The following is a 12209-nucleotide window of genomic DNA, read 5'->3' on the forward strand; positions in this document are numbered from 1 at the left end:
GGGACTGGATTGACTTCTGTCACCAGGTTCTCCTCATTAGAGTCTCATGCAAAACCAAAGCATGGATTTGCCGTTTTGCAATAAATTAGACTTTCATTGCAGACATGATCAACATTTAGTGATGGCTCCCCAATTAATGAATGAGCCCTTTCAGCACCAAACCAGTCTTATTTTGTCCAAGTGGTATAAATTTGGTATTCAAACTTGAGGAGAACTCCATGGTGGTTTATTTTCTCCAGAGAATTACATTTGACCAGTTTTCGAAAAGCAATAAAGGCAGAAATCTGTGTAAATGTCCTGTGTCCCTATATGTGCTGTTGCTAGGGACTTTTCCTCCAGGAGTTTGTGGGCTTTTTTTTGTGACTGTTACGGGCTAAAACGCTTTCTCAGTTGCGGAAAAAGTTGCAATGTTTTGAGGCTTTTTTCAATAATGTTGCATCAGCTTGCCATTTTATGAATTTACCAAAGCTTGAAAAGTGCTTTTTTGGAATGTGAACCTGACATGAGTGCTACTCAGGGACAAATGAGTTCGCCAAAATATGAGGCGAAGTTGCAGGGCACTGCATGACTTGCAAGGTGTGGTTGACTTTGCGGGAATTAGCGTCCTTACAAAATCCCGGAAGATCTGTTTCATACAAGTATGCGTTGTTTTGGAGTAAAAAAACAACTGCCACAAAGCTGAACAGAGTATTTGTACTAACAGGAACATCATTTTGCCGGAAAAGGAACATAAGGACACTGAGTTATTCCAAACGTTCAGGGTTCAAAGACCCCCACGGAACATCTGTCATAGTATTAGGATATTTTAGTCTTGAAATGTTTTTTCTTGCACTTTGACTTCACGGCAGGATTGTTAATTTTCCGTGTTAAGTTTGCCATGGTTGGTAAAAGCGGCGTCTGCTGATGTGACATCATAGTAGAGAGATAGCATGTAACTCACCAGTGAATCCACTTGGCAAAGACAAGTAAACAAGAGATACTCATGTAAATTACTCCCTACATTGTAATCCTTCTCGTTCCCCTCTTCTGCTACATTGTAACACGCTAGTGTGTCTCTAAGGGAACCTTTGGTGTGACTGCATTGCTTTGGACTAATGTCTAACCCAGCATCTCAGACTCAGAAAAGAGGCCGATTAGTTCATTCATTCCCAGCCTTTTTTCATAAGAACGGCCATTTTAGACGATTTTGACTGATTTTTCAAGGCACGCAGAATATTGTTGTATGGCTATATAACCATGAAAGATCAGACACATGAAAGATCAGAAATATGTTTTGCTCAAATATCTAAACAACACAAAGAAGGGGTTGTTTTACATCCAAATAATGATTTCATTACAAATATAACACCATGAACTAGCACATGCACGCACGCGCATGTGCTTGTGTTAAAATTTCCCTACAGTGCGTAACCTTCTGCACGCTCCACTCCTCCACGCTCTCTCACTTCCTCCTTCCTGTCATGTGGGTTTTTTCCGTCCACATGACCCCTGCTGAGCTCTTATCAAAAGCACTTCTGCCGCCTAGTGGCCGTTTTTATGACTTAAAATTGCTCTGAAGCCAAATACTGTACATTAGTGGGGAGTTGCGTCATCACCTCTTTTATTCTCTTGTGCAAAAAGAACGATGCATAGATATGTTGTTGGGATCAGGTGTTTGGGTTTATGAAACTATTTAACTACATCTTTGGTATTGAATGAGTTAAAGGAAAACTGCACTTTTGGGGGGAATTTTGCCCATCATCCACAATTCTTATGTGAGACATGAACACGTGTCTTTCTGTTTTCTGTGCGTTCTAAAGATATAAAAAGAGCTAAAAAGACGCAGCTAAGAATGTACGTCATGGAAGCCACTTATTCCGCCTATAAAGCCTTCTGAAAAAAACACCAAAAAGCAGCAACGACACTTCATTTACATATAATGTGACGTGCATATTAACCAAGCTACAGCAACATTATTATTGACACACCTTGCCACAACACACCGGCTAGCTACTAGCCCGCTAGCGACTGGCTTCACCACACACTCACCCGCAGCACGTCAGCGCCACGCTCTGAAACCCTCAAGCCGCTGTTTTGGAGTTTGGAAAAGTTAACGCTAGGTGTATACTGTACGTTTGTTTCTATGTTGCTGTTTAAAATCCTTGCACCCAGGAAGGAAGTTCCAGTCATGCTTAAAATGACCAAAGTACGACAAAATACTGGAAGTATTACATGATATCATGATGCATGATACCATGGCACATGGTTACAGCATGGATATAAAACCATGAAACCTTGTTGGAGGTGTTTTAATGGTTGTCTTTGTAGGCGGCATAGGTGTGTCCCATTACGTGCAGTAATGAGCTGCCTCTTTTTATCTGTTTTTATAGCTTTAGAACACACAGAAAAGAGAAAGACGATTGTGGATGATGGACAAACACCCCCTCATGTATCTTCCACCACTTGGGTGTTCCTTTAGTCGTCTGCCGTGACTGTTTTGTGGACCGGCTCGCTTTCAGGTGTCGGTGGCCTCTTTGGTTTTGCCGACAAAGGCCTGGGGTCCTCAAGCGATAGACGGATGGCTGCTACCGTGGTTAGCTTAGCTGCCAAACAGCTGCTACTGCTAATGTAAAATGTAATATTTCCACAATGAAACAGATTACGTGGAGCATGTGTGTGTGTTTGGTGGCTAAGCCGTCTCCTACTGTTAAAGTAGCATTAGCAAGGGTGCAGGATTAACACAGTAAACAAATAAACCCCCTCCATCGCTCTTAAACGCCCCCGCCTGGCGAAGGGCAGGCGGCGCTCGCTGTTCTGACCCAGATTAACCCGGTTTGTGATAACCCCCACACGTTTACTGGTGTGAACACACGCATTCATTCATGTTGTTTCAGTGTCATTACACTGACATCCTTGGAACTCATACAGGATTCTTTGATAAGTGTTTTTGCATTAGGTCCTTAAAAACAGCGGCGCTCTTCTGTCGTATGTGGAGGATCTTTGAGCAGCAGTAGATTGCAGTCGATTCCTCTGAACAGCAGCGCGCTCCTCATGTCATACAGAGGCTCTTTGACCCACATATTTGCAGGAAGTCGAGAAAAGCAGCGCTCCTGTTATATAGAGGATCTTTGACTAGCATTTTTGCAGTATATTCAGAATATGAATGGGCTCCTGTTCTATACAGGATCTTTGTATACAGGATCCTAAAAGCAGCAGAGCACTCCATGTTGCATTTTTGCAATTGGTATCTAAAAAAAAAAAAAAACGGCAAATAGCTCCTTTTAGCATTTTTGCAGTAGATTCCTAAAAAATGTCAGCGCACTCCTGTCAAATAGAAAATCTTTGACTAGAATTTTTGCGGCGGAGTCCTAAAAACGGCAGAGCATTCCTGTCTTCCTGTCCTCTCTTGAATGTTTAAGGAGTTTTGAACACAAATAATGTTGAATTGAATGCGTCCGAGCAACGTGGACATTTTTAATTTAAGGTGATCATGATCTGCTGTTGGTCCACTTGGGCCTCGTTGCTTTGTGTGACCGTCATGTATCTGTCATGTTGTGTGTTTGCCTTAAGAGTTTTTCTACCCAGTTGTACACGAGTATGCTGATGCATGTCCAGCACTTGCTGACTGCCAGTAAAGTTGACTGTCGTTTGTCATTTGTGTCGTCAGGACTGCGGGGCACAGCAGGAGGTCACCTGTCACACGGAGGCCTACGGATTTATGAGGGAGACCAGATACACTGACTTCCCAACAACAGCAACAACAGCAGCAGCAGCAGCAGCATCTTCCTTCCTTCCCGTGCACTTCCGAGACCCTTGGACTTTTAAATTCGTCTGATCTTCAATGATGAACCAAACCAACGTGCCCTTCCCCACTCCTTGCTTGTTCTTTGGTGACCCCTCCCCCTCACCGCTGCCCTTCGCAAGGACTAGTCCTTTAATTCTGATTGTGACAGAGACACACCTGTGCACCCTTTTGGCTCCGCCCACTGAGGTGTTCCGGCCTCTTTCAGGGCAACACCAACAACAAGAACAACAACAACAACAGAGACTTCCTGTTGACGAGCGCTGCGCTCTTTGGGACAACGAGGAGAAGCCAATGTCTGTAAACCTGACAGGACACTGACAAACCAAAAAGAGTGCCCAGTTAAAAAAAAAGAAAATCAAGAAAAGACATTCAAAAATATAAAAAAAAACTATATCAAGCCCATTTTTTGGGAGGCAAGTGGAGAAAGTGAGAGAAAATATACTGTAAAGTGTTGTAAAATGATGCTGGACTCTCACAAGAACTGGGAATTTAAGTATTGTAAATGCTATTGTATTGTTCTGCATATTATGTTGTTTCTAATAGATTTTTTAAAAAAAGGCTCTTTGCTCCTTGTTTTTTTCTGCTTTCTTACCACAAACTACAAACATATCCGTGTGTGTGTGTGTGTGTGTGTGTGTGTGTGTGTGTGTGTACAAATGACTTCTTTCTATTCCACGTTAAACAACAAGTGCTTTAATCCTTGCCGCTGCACGGATTGATCGACATGTGGACCGCGCGGTCGTTAGCGTGCACTGCGACTGACTAGCGCTGCAAGAAGGCGGGCCTCCAACAGAAACACAAGCCCACAGCTAAGACGAACAGTACATGCCGACTGACGTTTTCAAATCGGGAATGTATCGTTCCGCTTTGCAGTGACTTGTGGTTCCTCTTTACTCCCGCCTGCCTTCCTGTAGTGTTAGGATTTACTGTTCATCAACGCGTCACGGAGGCAGTTTACATGCATCACACCTGGTTACTTCAAATTACATCCGCACACTTTTTATGTACAAAAAGTCGTAAGAGGATAAAATACATTTTCTGAGGAAATAGTTGAAACATAAAAGACATCGAGTCCCTGCAGGGTTAAAACACAGCCTAAACGCTTATTAGTGTGTGTGTGTGTGTGGGGGGGGGGGGTGTTATGTCTCTAATATGACCAAATTTCAGTCGTGATGCCTGACTTGACTGCGTTACAGCAGAGTGTAATACATCGGTGGAATAGCATTACTTCATAGCACGTTTCACACTGGGGACAAATAACTTCCATTATTTGCTGATGTAGTGCTTTTTTTTAAAAAAAATAATAATTTAATATCAGCAGACATTACACTGCTGGACAAAATGCCTTTTCTGGACAAACAACAGAAGTCTGGACACACAAAGCTAGCTCACCTTTCACAATTGTGTACACAAACATGAAGCTGCAACTGAACACACTTGAATTAACATTTATACCACACTTCATTTTTTTAATCTACTTCACAGACAATAGAGTATAATAATCACCGTGTGTGCCCATCCTGAGCTTTTGTTTCCATACCAGATGTGCTTTTACTTTGAAGGGTCCATTTAAGTACATTTGTGTTTAAATAGACGTATTTTATTCAAATTACAATTATCCATATCTGTTAATGTGTATTTTAAGCCTTTAAACACAACTAGACTTTGCCATGATGACTTCTACCTTTGTGTACAGACGCGCTTTTATTCTTAAAGGAACATGCACACGCATACACTCGCACGTTTTCTTCCAAGCATGATCTAATCACCATGTGCAGGATTTAATATAATTCCACAACTCTCCTACAACAATGATTTTACTGCTTTACTGTTTTATTTTCGGAATGAAACAGGACACAAAAGGGGCGGTGCATTCTGACACCTCCGAGCCGACGCTGAGGACTCCTGAGGCGGCCTGAAGGAAGCCGAGGAGACGGAAGAGGCAAAGCCCGTCTTTGACTGCCCTCTTTAGGGGAGGCCTGATAACTGACGACCGGGAAAAAGACCTCAGCGAAACTGGTACTCGGTTTTTTTTTGTTTTGGGCGGGACACTAATTGTACATTTTAAAAATTCACTCCACCATTAAACGTTGATGTATTCTTTTTTTGAGTGGTCGTTTATAATAACGAATAAAGGCAACTAACTAAAGGGCGGGATGTCGCGAATGCAACCGAGAAAATGATTTTAAGAAGCTTTAAAAAAGTGATTTTGTTGTTCTTAAATGTAATATTTACTGTATGTTTTCTTATATTTTCATGTGTATCTATCAAGCAGAGGTTTTAACATTTTATTTTAATTTTAGCACCTTATTTGGAGCGTACGTTTTACATACGAAATTAATTCACTGGAGGAAAAGACAACGTTACTTTCCTGCAATATCAAAATACTTATTATGACGATATAACAATAGATTTACGTGTATTTATTTGCCCCACGTCCCCTGCATACAAACATATATTTTCTATTTCGCTTTCAAACTAATAACTATCCAAATAAATCTTTAATTTGATCAAACTAAATTAACATCACCCTCGATATTAACAATAATGTATACATTACCGTATTTATTTATATGACGCCAGGTTTTAAGTGTGTACGTCACACGCACGTCTGCACACGCACTGCTGACCTACATTTCAAACTACAGTAAATAACCTCATGTTCACTCTTTTTTTTTTTTAGTCTTTATTCATTTTTAACCTAAAATATAAACACACAACTCACATACACGCACACGCCTAGTAGTCACATGTCACATTCCCGGCCTGCAAGAAATGCTGTGCACAAAGTGCGTGTTTTTAGACGCACGCGTTTAAAAAGAATGGACTCCGGTATGGCAGTCATTCGAATTTATGCTACGAATTGAATTTATTGCAACACGTATTTATATGTGGGGAAAGTTGGTTCAACGGTACGTCAGCGTTCATGTGCGCTTATGAGAGCTGCCTATATTTGTTAACACCTGAAGTCACACCTGCAAGAATCAAATAGGGTAAATTCAACCGCTACCTTTTTTGATTGAGTTATATCATTTGGTTGTGCTCATTATTTATAGTTTGTCTTGTTCTCAGTATCAAATACAATAATAAACAATTTTATATTGCTAATACGCCTGTTGCTTTCATTTCATGTGCAAAAACATACAGTATTTCCAAGCCTTAAATCGTATTGGATGTCATTAGATGACGTAATGTCCGTGTATTTTATAAATAGAAATATTAATGCGTATAAGCGTGCATGTAGAATCATAGTTCTGCAGCATCCAAATGCAAAAGACGCAAGAATATGTGACATCTGCATCTAATAACTACATCTGTGATAGGACAGGGAATGCCAAAACGACTCGTCGATAAGAGGACTACTTTGTGGCGTGGATGCAGCCGGAGAAACTTTCCTAAAGCTGCAAATATTCCACCTCCAAAAGGTCAGGCGGCAGCTGGCTTTGAAACAAAAGGAGGGAGAGAAAAAAAAAACACAAAAAAAACTGTTGGTGGTGAGCTAGAGGCTGTTGAGTGTGTTTGGTGGTGTTGGGGGGGGGGGCATTTTGGATGTCATCTGTCTCCTTGGCGACGGGGCCCCGGCCCTCAAAAGCCCCTTGGGCGCGGGGAGTGTTTGAAAGGAGGCGGCTATTTTGTGCAGCATCATTTATCACTGTCAGCACATAATGATTCCCCTCGCAGCTCCTTATTGATGTTTCTAATTGCATTATCTCATAAGGCTCGTGATCAATGGACGCGGGAGGGGGGCACACGGGGGTCAGGGGATGCCTCCTTGGCTGTTTGGTCATTTAATGCTTGCAGGCCCTCATTATTTGCTGCCTCCCTCTCTCGGCCAAAAAGTAACGTTTGCTCACGGTGACGTCGTCGCCTCTCATTTGTTTAACCCTCAATGCTCAGCGCAAGTAACATGAAAGTGAAAGTATTGACGTGTTCACGCTGAAATGAAAGTACATTTGTTCATGCAGCTGTGATACAACACGGTCAGGGAGCTTTTCAACGAGAGTTACATGACATAATAGTGACATGACAAAACAAGCACTGCAGCATGTGACACAGCATATTTCTGAAGTGCTTGACCACAGCCCCAACCCGACACCTCACCCCGACCCAGTCCCATACAGACGTATGCACACACACTACATAGCAGTGCATACACACTCTGTCACGTTCTACCAAAGAGAGGCCATTTTATGATAAAGTTCTTCATTTCGCTACCAGAGTTTTGAAGTACAGTGTTCCCTCATTTATCGCGGGGGATAGGTTCCCAAAATAGCCCGCAATAAGTCAAATCCGCGAAGTAGCCAACTTTATTTGTTTGCAATTATTATATACTGTATGTTTTAAAACTGTAAAAGCCCTCACAATACGCTTTATACACTTTTCTCAGACAGACATGAACATTTTCTCACATTTCTCTCTTGATTAAACACTCTCAAAGTTTAAATTTTGTTTGAATTTTAATGATCAATCTACTAGTTTGGACACAAGAAATGATGAAGTGACTTACGTGTATTCACTCCTCTGACCGTGCTGCGTCCTGGCGCCGTTCGGCTGTAGCGTTTTTGTATCCTTGTTAAAACATATGCTTATGCCGTCGTCCGCCTCCTCGTCCTACTCCTTGAAATGAAGAATCATGTAGCCAGTTAGCTGCTTCTTCTATTGTTTACTGGCGGCTAGCAAGCAGCTCACACAGTTAGCTTGTTTGCTAGCGACTATTGACCACAACAGGAAACAGCACGAAGGAGATTGATTGGCAGTGGTCTTCAGCCAATCAGGACGCAGAACCCAATGGCCGGGTTCTCCCTTAGCCAATAAGGATTGTTGTGGCTCTATAATTTAGCCGGCTATTGTCTACTGTGGTTTCCTAATATGCTAGCACAGGCACATAAACACATACTGAGACAGGTGAAGCTGCACACGTCTTTAACTCTCACATGAGTATACAACACCCTCTACTGGCAGCAGTAGTAAATATAATAACAGACACATACAACTGAGCACCGAGAGATCGCACTAATACGCCATGAGGACGCACAACACAATGCGCGTTCATTCGCTGTTAAAAAAAAAATATGTAAAATTGCACCTAAAAAATCCGCAAAAGGTGAAGCGCGATGTGGTGAGGGATCACTGTATTCGGAAGCCAAGTTAACAGCTGCTAACAGGCGACGTTCAAAGCAGTTGCCTGCAAGGCAATGCCAAGGAGTGACAATGAATGACCCCAAGGCTCAGCAAGTACAGGCTGAGGGGACATATGAGGAATGCAAGATGAATGAACGTCAATCATTTGGTAAAATGCGTGCGCTCTTGATGATACTGATTGACGATGCAGGGAAGGAGACGACAAGACAGCGGAAATAATCTACAAGAGAGAGTGCTGAGGCAAATTCAACAACAATAATGGATGTGTCTAAAATACTAGCAACACAGATTGGAGATTTAGATAATAAAATAATGGGAAAGCTGTCAAAGGGGAACAGACAGACAGAGACGATCAAGCTGGACATACAAAAACTAAACAAAGAGGCAACTAATCAAATACAGGAATTACCGAAGGACACAACTAACCAAAAAAAAAAAAAAAAAGCTTCTCTCAGTGATGGCAAAGAATAAGAAAAGCAACAACAAGATCTTATGAAGGAACAAAAGAAGTCCAACCAATTCTTAACAATCACGCCAAGTTTCTGAGAAATCACAGAATTAATAACACAATCCAGGCTGACCTGAAGGGAAAACTGCACTGGCATCAAACATCTACATCATCTGACATGACATCAAAGATCTAAGGGAAAATAATAATGCACTGCAAAACATTATCCAGGATCTCAAGAAAGATATCAAAGCGAAGGACCAAATCATAGAGCGAATGAAGTGGAGAATGGATGAGTCGGAACAAAGCACACGCATGAACGATGTGATTGTGACTGGGCTACGCTTTACACCCACGTCCTACGTCAGGGCACTTGGGAACAGTATGTAGCTTCAGCAGAGCAACAGGTGGCCAATTTTTTTGCAATCAAAAAGAGGGGGCGTCAATGTCAACAACAATAAAGTTCACCAACAAACAACACAAAATGGCATTCCTTCAGCAGGGCAGGAAGCTGAAGGGAACAAACGTCTACATCAGGAGTTTCCAAAGTTCAGCCCGGGGGGGCATTTGTGGGCCGTGGCTGTTTTTTTTTTATTTTAAATATTTAAAAAATATAATTTAACAAGAAAACTTTAAAAAAAGACAATGAAGTCAAAATATTATAGGAATAAAGTCATAATTAGGCAAAGACAATTTACAAGAAGAAAGATGAATTTTAAAAATCACAGCCAAAGAAATGGAAATAACAGCAGTAATTTTCCGAAAACAGAGACAACAGAAAAAGCGGTATTCCAACAAGAAAAAAGATTGCAATTTTATGAGAATAAACTCATAATATTATGAGGAAAACCAATGTCATTTTAGTAGCATAGAATTGAAATATTAAAGATTTTTTTTTTTTAAGTGATAATATGAGAAACAAAAAAAACAACAAATGGAGTTGGAATTTTTGAAAAATTTGTTTTGGGGAAAAAGTCACAATACGACGAGAATAAAGGCAAATATTATAGAAATAAAGTCATGATTACCATAAAAACATTTACTAGAAGAAACTTGAAATATTTGGAAAATGCACGAAAAATCAACAGTAAAAATGGGGGAAAAAAAGAGTTAAGTGCAAAGTTCATACTAATAATTGCTTTACAAAGTATAAAAGTGACCCTTGCATCCCTTCATTTTTCAGTATGTGGCCCTCAGTATGGACTACATGAATGAGCATGTGACAAAGCCAAGACAGCACATGACTTTAGGAAGCAAGGGGAAATTCAATGCGCTTGGAGCGCAGCCTGCAAAATCTACAGCAAGTTAAACAGAGGACCGGAAGCAGCCTAAGTGCTTGTTGCCAAAGACATCTAGGAACTGGACAAATATTAAAGATGACATCATCGTGACCATGAGGAAAATGGAAGGCACAGCACACAAACAAAGAATGATGCAGTCCGAAGGAAGCCACTGACACACCACTACACCGCTACACCACTACACCACTACACCGCTACACCACTACACCACTACACCGCTACACCGCAAGGGATTGCTGAACTAGAAGATCTTGAACTGGGTACTATAGTTTGGGCAGTACTACAAATTTTCGTATCGATGTGATTCGTATTATAGGCTATACGATATGCAGTCGTCCCTCATCACTGGTTTGAATTTTGCGGCTTCACTCTTTTACAAATGTTCAAAAATAAATTAATGAATATATCATGCCATTTTGTGGTTAGGTACGGCCTATTAATAGTGAAAAACATGCCTATTTAAGGTAATGTTACATATTTGTTTGCCTAAATTAAGCATTTACGAGCATAAAAATAAAAATGGCTAAATGAACTAAAACAAAAATATAAGGCATTCAAAAGACACGTTCAAAGACGGTGATGTAGTATTCTACACTAGTCACCGGGTGTCCGTAATGTTACTGTAAGATTCCGTGAGACACACAAGCGCCAGACTTGATTATTGTAATCCACGGCAAGACGAAACTCAACTCTGAACCCCTGAGGTCACTTCCTGTCCGTCACTCACTCTGCTCACCTAGGGAACAGATTTACTTCAGCACACACGAGCACGTCTTCTTTATGTCTTAAATTCCTTATTTTCTCTTATTATGTTTACTGTATTGGGTGAAGCGAGCATAAAGGTGACTACAGCAGTATGTCATGACTAGAGGGGCTCTAATAATGTTAAAAAACGCATTTAGAATGTTTTCTATGCTCTATCTACAAAAATATTCCTTTTATAAAGCAGGAATCTTACTTCGCGGAAATTCACTCATCACGGCCGGTCTGGAACCAATTAACCGCAACAAACGAGGGATTCCTGTATGTACAGTTTATTTGGACAACACAACAAAACACACACAGATATTTGTAAAAATAGACATAGAAGCAAACTGAAAAATATCAATCTCGCTGGTATCAACCCGATACTGGTACTATCCTGGTATTAATAATATCCATATTTGGAGAGAACAACCCACCCCTATAGAAACACATCCACACTGGACAACATCAACACTACAACAATGGAATGTTGTCAGATGAGAACAATTCCTCCATAAGTTATTTGTGTGTTTTGTTGTTGTCACATTGAAAGTAACTCTCATCTTCTCCTCATTGCAGGTCGTTTAATAACAAGGCTGTCTGCTAAAAATGTTGTTACATACAAATAACAGGCCTGTCCAAAATGTCAAGTCTCCTTATGTACAAGCTTGTATCGCATCAAGGTGGTGTTGGAGCTTTTACTTTTAGCTACAAATCATACCTGTTGTATTTTATCAACCCAATGAATCATATAAAAGTCTGCATTTTTAATTTGCGTTTGTGTCTGAGA

At 40.8% G+C, this 12209-nt stretch overlaps 1 protein-coding gene across 1 annotated transcript in view; it reads left to right on the plus strand.

Moving 5' to 3' along the window:
* The window catches only part of LOC129194393 (homeobox protein Meis1), an 86433-nt gene extending 82017 nt beyond the window's left edge, over positions 1-4416 (plus strand). The window contains exon 13 of the mRNA XM_054799602.1: positions 3647-4416. The gene's annotated coding sequence lies outside the window, so the exon portion shown is untranslated. The remainder of the gene's footprint in view (positions 1-3646) is intronic.
* The last annotated feature ends 7793 nt before the right edge of the window (positions 4417-12209 follow it).

Source organism: Dunckerocampus dactyliophorus, chromosome 14, assembly GCF_027744805.1.
Source record: "Dunckerocampus dactyliophorus isolate RoL2022-P2 chromosome 14, RoL_Ddac_1.1, whole genome shotgun sequence".
Classification (NCBI taxonomy): Eukaryota; Metazoa; Chordata; class Actinopteri; order Syngnathiformes; family Syngnathidae; genus Dunckerocampus; species Dunckerocampus dactyliophorus.